The sequence below is a fragment of the Blennius ocellaris genome (genome assembly GCF_963422515.1).
Source record: "Blennius ocellaris genome assembly, chromosome: 2".
NCBI lineage: Eukaryota > Metazoa > Chordata > Actinopteri > Blenniiformes > Blenniidae > Blennius > Blennius ocellaris.
The window spans coordinates 29,119,497-29,131,804 of NC_137651.1; positions in this window are offsets into that span (position 1 = coordinate 29,119,497).

Consider the following 12,308-nt stretch of genomic DNA (forward strand, 5'->3'; position numbering starts at 1 on the left):
ATGGAGCGGCGAGGGGTCGAAAGGTCAGACTGATGTTTCACCACGATGCCGGAGAGGAACATTCTTTCTTCCGTCAGGATGCCTCCTGCGGTCGAGGTTAATGTGCTGTTCTGGGGACAGAGATGTGCGCATGAATTAATTTTCGGGATGAGCAGAGGAGCGTGGAGACGGAGGAGGCCAGAGTCCACCGGCAGAGGAGGAGGAGGAGGAGGAGGGATTCTGGCAAATGGTTTCCTAAGTGCAGATGTCGTGTCGCTGTCCGTCTTCATCTCGCGGTCGGTTCGATCTGCCCCGATCCTGAATGAGCTGCATTCAACACTGAGCCAAAAGTCACTGCTCTCATAAAGATTCTTTAATTCTTTCACAGATTGAGATAAATATGATCGATATATCGACTCTTGATCGGAACTCCGAGGTGCAGTTTTTTTCTTCTCATGGTCGAGCCACAGATTTATTTCAAAGGAAAAAGGGACACGCTTTTGTGTTTTTTACATTTATTCTTGTCCTTTAAACCATCACAATTCCTTTGCTCTTTCATTCTCACTTTACAACAAAGAAACCTGCACCGCTCATAACTAAGCAATTCCTTTTATATTAAGTAAGTTAAATAATTGTGTTTTTGGCTTCATATTGATTTTAAATAAATAATGTGCATCAAATATAATGTTCAGTTTCTGCTGACCACCTCGATGAACTTAATTCATTTATTGATACGAAGTGGGAAAACTAAATCAACCTGTGAACAACAAACATTAAAAACTAATACATACAAGCTGAAATATCAGAAAGTCAAGACACATTATTATTTTTTATCAAACACTTTCCTCCTGTCTGAAAACACATTAACTTCTAATACTTAACTTATATTATCTTAACTTATATTATCCGGTCAGTGTGACACTTATTGTGTTTTGCTTCATAAATAACTTTTATGTTTGAGACTCTAAGTTAAATTTATGGAAAAGTAAATGTTTAGGCCAGAACATGACAGACTCTTCGTTAACCAGTTTTTAGAATCAAAAACCTCAGAAATGTTCCAGGTTTTTTCTTTTTCTTTCTTTAAATATTCGACTAAATCACAGCATTCAAATTTTAAGACAAACAAGATGGCGGCTGGATCGGATGATGTCACAATATGAGGCAATTTAAGTATTTTAGATTTTCGGATCAGAAGCAGACTGGACCAGCCGCCATGTTTTATTTACGATAGTTAGTGACGCTGCTGCGCTTCCATGTTTGGTGTTTTGGTGAAACCGGATTTGAATGGTCAAACATGAACATTGAAACGCCGGGAGAATGACGTGCTGACGGCTTGTGCTGCAATTTTAGACGTTATTTGGAGGTTGTTTGTCTACAGATCTGTGAAAAGGTCACAAGCCGACGATCTATCACTTAAAATCTTGACATTTCAGACTCTAAACTTTAACTTGAAGGTTTGTTTTGGTGTAAACCGTTGTGATTTTTCACAAATGCTGCATAAAGCAGTGCACGTCTCGACGGAAGCCTTGCTTTTGTGGAGACGTGGGGAACGTGAGCTCCTGTTTTTTAAAAAGTTTTAGTCGTAGTTTTTGAGCAAGCAGGAAATGAAGGTCGTTTCTGGAGAAGCAGGAGTGAAGTGCAGTGGACCCGGGCAGACGGTGAGTTCAGGTGCTCTCGGGGGGGCCGGGGAGGGGAAGGACAGACGCCACACTTGACTGAGTGAGAAGCTTTTTTTCTCTTTACTCATGAAATAATAGATAACTCAGGTTCTACATTAGGTGGCGTGGAGCCACGGCGTTAAATTGGTGAAAAGCGGACTTTTAAATAAGCAGAGAGACTGAGGAGAGCAGCTCTGTGATGTTTTTACAACAAAAAAACAAAGTTGTTCACGTCCAGAATGGTCGACGTGAGGATGATTCAGCCTTTCTTTTTTTTTTTTTTTCCCCAAAGAAAGTCTTAGCGCCTTTATTTTGACGAGCCTGTGCGGTGCGGTGCAGGTGAGACGTGTCACCGTCTTCACAATGATCCCATTGACTCCCTCACTGCACAGCCACACCGACATTGATCCGTGCATGAGGTAAAAAGGAAATGTGCTGATTCCTCTCACGCTCCGTTACACATTAACTGTTCACAAAAAAAAAAAAAGAAATAAAAAGAGCTCATAGACCCGGACAGATAAACCCGCTGCTGCATCCGACAGTCCAGGCAAACAGATTTCTGACGGGAAAAATAATCTTGACACTAAAGGTCACTCGTGGCTCCTGGTACATTATTTGTCATGTTGCTGGTGTGTCCAGAATTAAAATCAGATGGAGACGTTCTCCCTCTAAATTGTTTTTGACTGAAATGGGTGCGAATACATCCGTCTGCTGCAGTTTGGAGCTTCGGGGCTGTAAACGTGACGATGAGGCTGGTTTGAGTGACGCTGTAATCCTAATTTAGAGGGAAATCTCATTTCATTGTCCGTTAACAGGCTGGTTATATAATCTCTGATGCAGCGCAAGTGCTCTACTGTAAATCCTGCCTTTACAATAATGTGCAAATTGGGTTGACATTTAATTTAGCCTAAATATATGTATATTTTTAAGTAATAGTGAATCTAGTAACTGCCCATTTGAAGCTTGAACACCTGAGATGCAGCACAAGCGGATCAATTCCACACTGTGATAAGATGTTGCAGCCATTTCCTCTTTATTTCGAGTCCGAATTCAGTTTATAATTGTTTTTCTAACGTCGATGTATGATGTCATTTAATTTAATAGTGCCTGCTGTTTTTGCCTTTTTTGTTTGTTTTTAAATAATATCTGAGTTTATGTTTACAAATGCCTAAAATAAATAAAAAAAAGATTTGAATATGGCAAAAAATATATAGATAAAAACAGTTTGAAAGTTTAGAAAACATAACCTGGATTTCAGTAACTTTGGACATTTAATTAAGTGGAAAATGTCCCTTATTTTTCTTTTTTCTTTTAATTTTTTTTCTAAATTCACAAGCGAAATCAAAAATCTTGGGCATTTAGGTTTTTGGTAATAAAACTTTATTTAAAAACAAAAAAAATGCAGTAATAATGGTCAGTGTGTAATAATGGGGGAGAATGTTTTCATGGTGGTTCAACGCAAACATCATCGCAGATGGAAGATCTGCATGAGTAAAAACGAGGACGAAATAGAATGAAGAGAAATGTGCTCCTGTGTCTCGACAGGTATCCAGACCAGTGCGTTTCAGCCCCTCCCTCGCATTAATAACCTGCATTGAGCTATATCAGGCCGTAAAGTTCCACTTATAACAGCTGCAACACTTAAATTTGACACTTTATTAAAACATCAAAACACACAAGCCAAAGCTCTGTCACAAGCCACATTTTTCTTCTTTTTTTTTTTTTATTTACGTTAAATCAAAGTGATAAAATACAGAAAAGTTTCTCTCTCGGCGCTGACAGACAATCAGATGTGTTGGGAGTAATTTAATTCAGCAGGGGTCTGCCGCCGGCACCTCTGGAGCCACATGTGGATCTTTAGCCCCTTTTGGAGTGTCTCCGTGAAGCTTTCACCAAATTATACTGAAATAAACATTTTAGTTTAACCTATGGAAATAGTGTTCGCTGTGTTTTGGTTCATTTTATCCGTTCGTCTATTCTGATATTAGTTATTGTTAAGCCTTGAACAGATTAATATTTAAAACAACCTGTTTAACTTTCATCTGGTCTTATTTGATATTTGACGTTCTTTCTATATTATTCTGTGTGGAGCAATGCTTAAAGTAATGTAATGTACTTCCATTCTATTCTATTCTATTCCAATTCATTCCATTCCATTTTATTTTATTTTATTTTATTTTATTTTATTTTATTTTGTTTTGTTTTGTTTTGTTTTGTTTTGTTTTATTTTATTTTATTTTATTTTATTTTATTTTATTTTATTTTATTTTATTTTATTTTATTTTATTTTATTTTATTTTATTTTATTTTATTTTATTTTATTTTATTTTATTTTATTTTATTTTATTTTCTTTTCTTTTCTTTTCTTTTCTTTTCTTTTCTTTTCTTTTCTTTTCTTTTCTTTTCTTTTCTTTTCTTTTCTTTTCTTTTCTTTTCTTTTCTTTTGTTTTGTTTTGTTTTGTTTTGTTTTGTTTTGTTTTGTTTTGTTTTGTTTTGGTGACAGCGTCTCTCCACACAAACAGCAGAAAGGGATGAGAGTTTGATAAATACATCCATTCAATCCTCCCTGGTTTGTGTGTCGAGGCTTTATTCTGAATGAAATAATGGATTTCAATCTTTTTGTGTGTTTACTTATGCCCCCCCCCCCCCCCCCCCCCCCCCCCCCCCCCCGCTCATGTTGTGATTTCGTGCGTCGCAGATTCGGGGAGCAGCGTGTTCATTCCGCAGAGTTCCAGCCTGAACGTTCCACCGCTCATGGCCGCTAAGTGCAGGCGTGCATGGCGCCGCATTAATGAGGCCACCGAGGAGGCTGAGCAGGTACCTTTGAATCTCTGATTGTGTAGATGGGGGGGGGGGGGGGCGGGGGGGGGGGACTCACATGTGAGTCCATCGTGGTTCATCATGGTAACAGGGTGAGAGAGAGAGAAAAAGGAACTCACAGGGAGAGAGAGAGATAGAGAGAGAGAGAGAGAGAGAGCTCCACCGTCAAGATGGAAACTTGAAGTTCAGACTGGAGCCTGAATGAATGGTACGTTCACTCATTCATTCATTCATCAAAACCTTCCCTCAGACCTTCAATCTTTATGTATAAATATACCAGAGTATATTACAATAACTCAGGTATCAGGTTGTGGTGCCCCCCCCCCCCCCCCCCCCCCCTACCCTTTTAACCCCAAACTGCTCCCATTGGACAGACTGGGCGCCTTGCATATGGCGGCCGCCTCCACTGGTGTGTGTGAACGGGTGAATGTGATGGTGAGTGTAAAAGTCTTCCAGGGTGGCGGAAGTGGTGGAAAAGACTTATATGAGTGGAATCCATCATCCTTTTGTCACTTTGTCCTTTTCGTTTCATGTATTTCGGCTCATTCTATCTACAAACATTTTCTCATGCGCTAAAGATCTGAACTAAAATCACAAATATAAATATGGACTAAGACTGGACTGTTAAGATTAGAATTAGAACTTCTTTGCATTTACATTTAGATATTCCGGTTTTGTTGTTTTTTCTTTGATCTTATTCCCATGCTGTCTTCCCGAATGTAATAATAGTTAATGGATGTACCACCCCCCCCCCCGAGATGTTTTCTACTTATGAAAAAAAAAGTGTTAAACCATTTTCTAAGACATTTTTTGCTCTTTTTATTGAAGTCAAACATGTGCTACATCATCGTTCATGAACCGGCAGCTCTGTGCACCATGTCAGGGATTTCTGTGCAAATTCACTCATAATATATATATAAATATCAGTTTATTCAACATTAAATAACATAGGTAGTAAACGCTGTGTTCTGTGCGTTATCTCATGTTTATGTTTGTTGTGCCCAACAGTTTAATTTACTGCGCATTTAACACATAGATTTCCATTTCTAATAATTGTCCTGACAATATCTCCTTTACAAATACATTTTCCCACCGGAAAAGCAAAATGTTTTCAGCTAAAATAAATTCACATAAAACAAGAAAGCAGATCGATTTATGTAGCAGTGAGTCAATATTTAAACATGTCTCTATGCATATCATCTACACTAAGAAAAAAAAACAGTCTCGATATGTTTGAAATATTCTAGATTTGGTAGAAACTTTTCTTTTTTGATGTTTTTCACCATCAGTGACGGGAAACTTTGTGAAAGGTCATCGCACCCTGCCTTGATTTATGTGTGACGTCGTTTGAGCAGCTTGTGGACTTGGAGTCTTTCTGCAGTTGTGATGCTCAGAGTGTAATTCTTCTTCTGATGAAACAGTGTTTGTTAACCTTAGTTTACCTTCGTTTGCTTTACAAACTTTGATATTTCAAACGTTAAACCTTTGTTTTAATTACACGCGTAATTAAACCCTTGTTTTAATTACACGTGTAATTAAACCCTTGTTTTAATTACACGTGTAATTAAACCCTTGTTTTAATTACACGTGTAATTAAACCCTTGTTTTAACTACACGTGTAATTAAACCCTTGTTTTAACTACACGTGTAATTAAACCCTTGTTTTAACTACACGTGTAATTAAACCCTTGTTTTAACTACACGTGTAATTAAACCCTTGTTTTAATTACACGTGTAATTAAACCCTTGTTTTAATTACACGTGTAATTAAACCCTTGTTTTAATTACACGTGTAATTAAACCCTTGTTTTAATTACACGTGTAATTAAACCCTTGTTTTAATTACACGTGTAATTAAACCCTTGTTTTAATTACACGTGTAATTAAACCCTTGTTTTAATTACACGTGTACAGATTTAGGGAGAAAAAGTTTCTCGCCGTGTTTCATAGTTTTAGATCAAAGACATTTTAATAGATGTTTAATAAAACCTCACAGGTCGGCTGGTCTTATAACCCGAGCTGTTAAGCTACAAGCCAGAAGGTTTGGGGTCTTTGTTTGAATCCACTGGAGGAACATTTCTAAGCAAAGCGCGAGGCAGAGACGTTCAGACGTGACCGAGCACAGAGCAAACAGGTGACGGCCGCATTCCCGTAGGGCGCATGTGTTGAACTCCGGTCCCCGAGGGCCGCGGCCCTGCGCGATTCAGGGGAGGGAGACGTGGAAAACGTGCAGCGCTTCGGCCCTCCAGGATCGGAGTCTGACACCCCTGCCGTCGGGGTTTCTTCAGCGCGCTGCCGCCGCACGGGGAGTCTTATCACGCCATTGTTCGTCACCAGCTCTTCCTCGTGGGCGTGTGTTTGTCCTCCCGCCGAGCGCAGCGGGATGCCATTTATAGCCGCTGCGACACGCCTCAGACGGCGCTGGAACGGCTGGTGTGGTCAGAAATGAGGTCGGGTCTCCCGTTGTTTTCGGCCGCACGCCGCTCGCCACGACCTCACTGCAATGACAATACAACAGACGTGATTCAATGATGATCGGCTTGCAACAACGCCAGCCTAAACTAAAAAAACAAAGTGTGTGTGTGAGTGCATGAGCGGACTCACCTGTGTGCTGTTTGCTGTTTTGCTCACTTGGTGCCAGCAGTGAGCCCCCCCCCCCCCCCCCTCCTCCCCCTCCTCCCCCTCCTCCTCCCAGCTCACTATGGTGAAGTTTTTACCTCCAAAACAAAAGACGGCTCTCGTGTTTCCGCACTGCAGCTCCAGAACTGTGCAAAGTGAAGCGGCCGGCGTGAGACGACTCATGATCCAAACTCTGCCACCGAGTTCATCGGTTTAACGCCGCCGTCAAATAACCAGAGAGTAAATGCGGCAAGATGAAAGATCTTCACACTTCGGATACGCCTGGGCTCGTAGGACGCTGCGCAGAAACTCACACAACAAACCATTTTTTTGTCATGAAGAAACGAGCTGAACAAGGAAGTTTGAGTGTGTCGTTCGTCCTGCAGAGCCCTTGAGGCCTCAGCGCACTTGTATCATGTTTGTTTCTGCTTCGACCAGGAGCTAATCTCCGCCGTTTGGCCGAAACTCCTGACGCCTCAGGACCTCGGTGTGGTCCGACACCGACGCCGCGTAGCTTCAGTGGTCTCAGCAGGTCGACCTGCGTTGCCGCCGTTCCATATATTGCAGTTTTTGTCTCAGATTCTGATGTCTGACAGCTACATTTTCTGTGTTTTCACCTGAAGCCATAGAGAGAGCTGCCTCCCCCCCCCCCCCCCCCCCCCCCCCCAACCCCCACCCCCCACTCGTACGCACACTTGACAAAGTGCCTTCGATTCTTGAGTCAATATTGACGAGCAGCCGGGAGAAGAGAGCGGCGGCGACGAGGACAGGAGAGTATCGTCAGCTACAAACACGCTGATGCACATCAACAAATACACAGATAATCGCACAGCCACACTCGTTTACTGTCTTGATCACCCCCACCCCCCCACCCCCCTTCCGAACAAAGCAAAAAATAAACAACAACAATTACAACGTTTTTCTTGCCTGAACGCACATTATTTTAATAATTAGTGTTTATTTGATCCCTTATGTTGCCATGCAATTCAGGCCTCTGCAACCCGGGATCTTTATTTTGTATTTAAAAGACTCTGAACCATCAACTATTTGATTTGAAAACAGAAGTCATGTCATTAAAATCCATACAACAAATAATAAATAATGATTGTTACGTTGCCTCTTCAGATGTGGCAACATCCTTGATTTGCTTTTCAGATTTTATCGGTGATAAAATCTTATATGTATCTACCTAATTCCAGAAGTAAAGGAAAAGTAGCATTAAAGGAGCAGTGTGTGTTTATTTATTTCATAGTGCAATGCTTTGTGAAACAGCTTGAGGAGTTTGGAAGCTAGACTGCAGCTTGAAATACGGTAAAAACATGGGATATGGTCGTATCTTAGTCTGAAAACACAGGATTTCTCCACCGTGACATGAACAAAAAAATTGAGCTTATCTAATTTATTAATTACAATGTGTTTGTCAAGGATATAACTTCACGTTTTTTTTTTGATTTGCGTCATTTTCATCAAGTTGATTGTTTTGTGTGTAAAATGAGTTTTTCACATGAAGACCCGACGTCCGCCGACAATCGAAGAGGAGTTGCTCCGATCGCTCCTCAGGCCGTCGTCCAATCCGTAATGTTCATATTCGGAAACACTCAGTAAAAACCGACTTCCTTAAAAGAAACACCGTTTCCACGTTTTGATGTGCTTTGTTGCGTTCGTTCTCCAAACGGTGCCGGACGAAACGGTGAAAGAAAAATACTTGGATTAAAAGTAAACTGCAAATTCGAAGCCCCGTAAATATTTAGATTTGTTTTGTCCCTCGCAAACTGGCACATCAGATACACGTCAGTGTTGTTGTGGCAACAATCCTATCCAGAGTTTTAATCTGTGGAATTGTCAAAGAATGTTGAATAAGATGACAGTTCTATCCCTTTTTCCCAATACAAGTTATACTTTTACTGACTTTTATCATTTGTTATGTCCTCCTACAACCACTTGAGGTTCCCACGAGTCTTATCAGAGCTCCAGTAGCAGCGTTTGGACCCGATCTGATAAAAAAAAACATCGGTTTGAGCGCACGGCTCCTGAATCTACTGGTCGTGACCTTTAACTTCAGGCTTTTCTCAGCGGAGACCTTCTGTCCGGTTACAGGCTGAGAGCCTCTGCGTCGTTATTGACAGTGGCTGTAAAAGAAGACATTATATACGAGCTGTATCGTGGCGGCTTGGCTCAGTTTTAGTCAAGGTGTGGGAGGACCAGACTTCTGACCGCCGAGTCCACGAGGGGGTCATGCTGCCCTGACGAGGAGAATACCGCATCAAGGTTGTGGCTTCTTTAAAAAAAAAAAAAAAATACAGTCTTTACTTGATAGAAAATCTCAAATGGGTTCTGTGTTTGACGTTTTTTTTTTTTTTAATAAACTGATTTGTCAGTTCAAAGGGGGGAAAAAAAATACTCAAAAGACATTAAGACGCGACCGAACACCAGAGAGACAGTGACCAGTGACTAACAGCCAAACCTTAAAGCTTCAATGATCTGACGCCGTTCAACAAAAGAGAAGCGGAGGAAAAGCTCAATCCCTGACCACACACACACACACACACACACACACACACACGCCTTGTGCAGTCTGAAGAGCAAACACAGCGCCGAGACTTTCAAGTCCTGGACCCGATTCAAACCCACAGAAAACACTCTGTCACATTCACACCAACATGTACACACACCCCGCTACAGTGTGTGTGTTGACAGAGCCAACACCGTGGCCGTGACACACACACACACACACACACACACACACACACACACTGCTGTGGACCTGCACCCACAGGCCTCCCCTGCTCCGGTTCCTCCACTGCAGGATCATCCACCGGTCATGTTTATGAACTGGGAGGAGTGGATGGACGCCAGCATCTTCCATCACTTTCCTCTTCCTTATCTGCCCCGGGGTATCAATCAGCTGAGACACTCTGGTGTGTGTGTGTGAGTGTGTGTGTGTGTGTGTGTGTGTGTGTTTCAGTGCAGCCATCTCTCTGTGATTTGTAGGTGTGGTGATGTGATCTTATTGCACTGATAGAGATCAAAGCTCCATCCCGAGAGGAGAAACTGTGACTCAATCAAACCAGCTTGTGTAAAGTTTTACCACTGATAACGGGCAACATGACGGCCGCCTGTCATTCTCATAAAAACACCCCGGAGGACCTGCATGATTAACGAGGCCTGGTGTGAGGAACGGAACAGACTTTTTGGGGGATTATGTGAGATCATTGAGTAGCCTATAATGTTAGCCTAGCATTACCCGAGCGGTAGCCTAGCGGTAGCCTGGACCAGTCGGCTGCTGGCCCACGTTCTCCACTTCCGTTCCTCACTGATGTCGTTCAGCATACCAGAACAATGAGATGCTTTTTGGACGTTGCTGAAAGACATGTTTTCTTCTTCTGACCTTCTCTCTTGGTTTTAATGAACTCTTGTGGTGACCTCAGGATCCCCAACTCTTTCAAACATGCTCGTGTAAAGCCCTTGTTTAAAAACAAAACATCTTTAAGCAAGTGTTTTATCCAATTTAATTTTGTTTGGAGTGGCGGTTGCATTTGGGATGAAGGATTAAAATTTTTTGTAGACGTTTTTGCAGCCAGAAGGACTTTGAAGGTTATTTTTACTTTATTGTGGTAACTCATATGAGGTTTCAACTTTTACACAAGTTTGAAAGCTTCGCAAGAGTTTCTAGAATAGAATTCATAAAATATGACATTGTGGTCTGTAATAAGTACCAATTGTCATGAAATATATGAGCTATTCTTTTAAAATAGACATGTTTTGGACTTTTGCACTCTGTCCTGCAGCCGAGGTGTGATGGACATAGAAATGTTCACCGATGCAGAAACTGAAATGTCCGTTTTTTTTGTCACAGAAAACAACATGTCAGTATCAGAGCATGGGAATGCCAGTCCTGCATCTTAAAGAACGTTTCTCCCGTTGGAGACGTTTGATCTATTTCGGTGTGAGAGTCACAGGCGCATAGAATCCACCGTAGTGGACGCTTATTAACTTTTAGGGGGAAAAAAATCAAATTTTTGGAGAGAAAAAAAGAAGAATAAAAACACTTCGGGGGAAAAAAAATCTTCATCGAGGCTTTAGTAATTCATACATCAGAGGGTTACACTTTAAAGGGGAATTCAAAGTTTTAGTTAAGAGTCGGATGTTATTTGAACTTGTCATTGTAGTATTGTTTGAAGTGTATTACTCATTTATTTGAAATTACTTTTGTACATATTATAAACCCCCCCTGTTTGTAATGTTGTTTTTGTATTAATGTTTGTTTGTGTGTAAAATATGTATAATCCAGAATAAACACAAAGTTTAAAAAAACAAACATAGGGGGGGGGGGGGGGAACTGGTGCTTTATCCCAACAAGTGGGATCATTTAAAGCTTTTTAAATGGTGAGGACAGTTCATGAATGAATCTTCCACTGGTCCCGTTTCCGCCAGGGGATCGGGACATGGCGTGTTCTGACACAAGCCGGTTGTCTCCGGCGTCCGGAGAGATGCGAGCAGTCGGGGAGTTCAGATCGAGGGTAAGGTCCAAGTCAGTGTGTGGAACGATGGTTTCCTGAACCTCACGCACACACCACATAGCCCCTGCCCCCTTTTTTTTTTTTTTTATTTCAGCCGCTCACCAAGCGTTCCGGCCCGTGCTCTGCCTCGGCTGTGGGCCGAGGAACAGGAGGTCACCAGAGGTCAGTGAAGACGCTGAGCGCGGCCGAGCGTATGCCTTCGGCTGACACGACACCCTCAGCGGCTCCCCGATGGACTGACCTCGTCCAGGTAACGGTCAGACTGAGTGGCATTATAGCCAAGTTTTAGGGTTTTCATGATGCTCTAGAGTTAAAGTTTGGGGTTTGAGATCTCATCCATGTTTTCCAATACTGGGTCACAACATGCAACACATTGTCATTTACACCTCTGAGCAATTTAATCTCACTAATTAGCCTGATGTGTGTCTTTGGATGGGAGGAAACTGGAGAAACAAATATAACCGACTATTAAATAAAAAACAAAACATGCTCCACACAGAAAGGCTGAACTCGGGCCGGAAACCTTGGTGACGAGACGAGCGTGATTACCGCTGCACCGTTTCACCGACAATCAGAATCCCTCCAGTGTCAAAGAGTCTGATCAACATCCTTGATCCAACATTGAAAAGTAATATTAAGTAGAATGTCAGAGTTTCTCTTTCATCCTCATTCATTCTAATTATGAACCGAGCATGGAAGGCCACAACCCTGT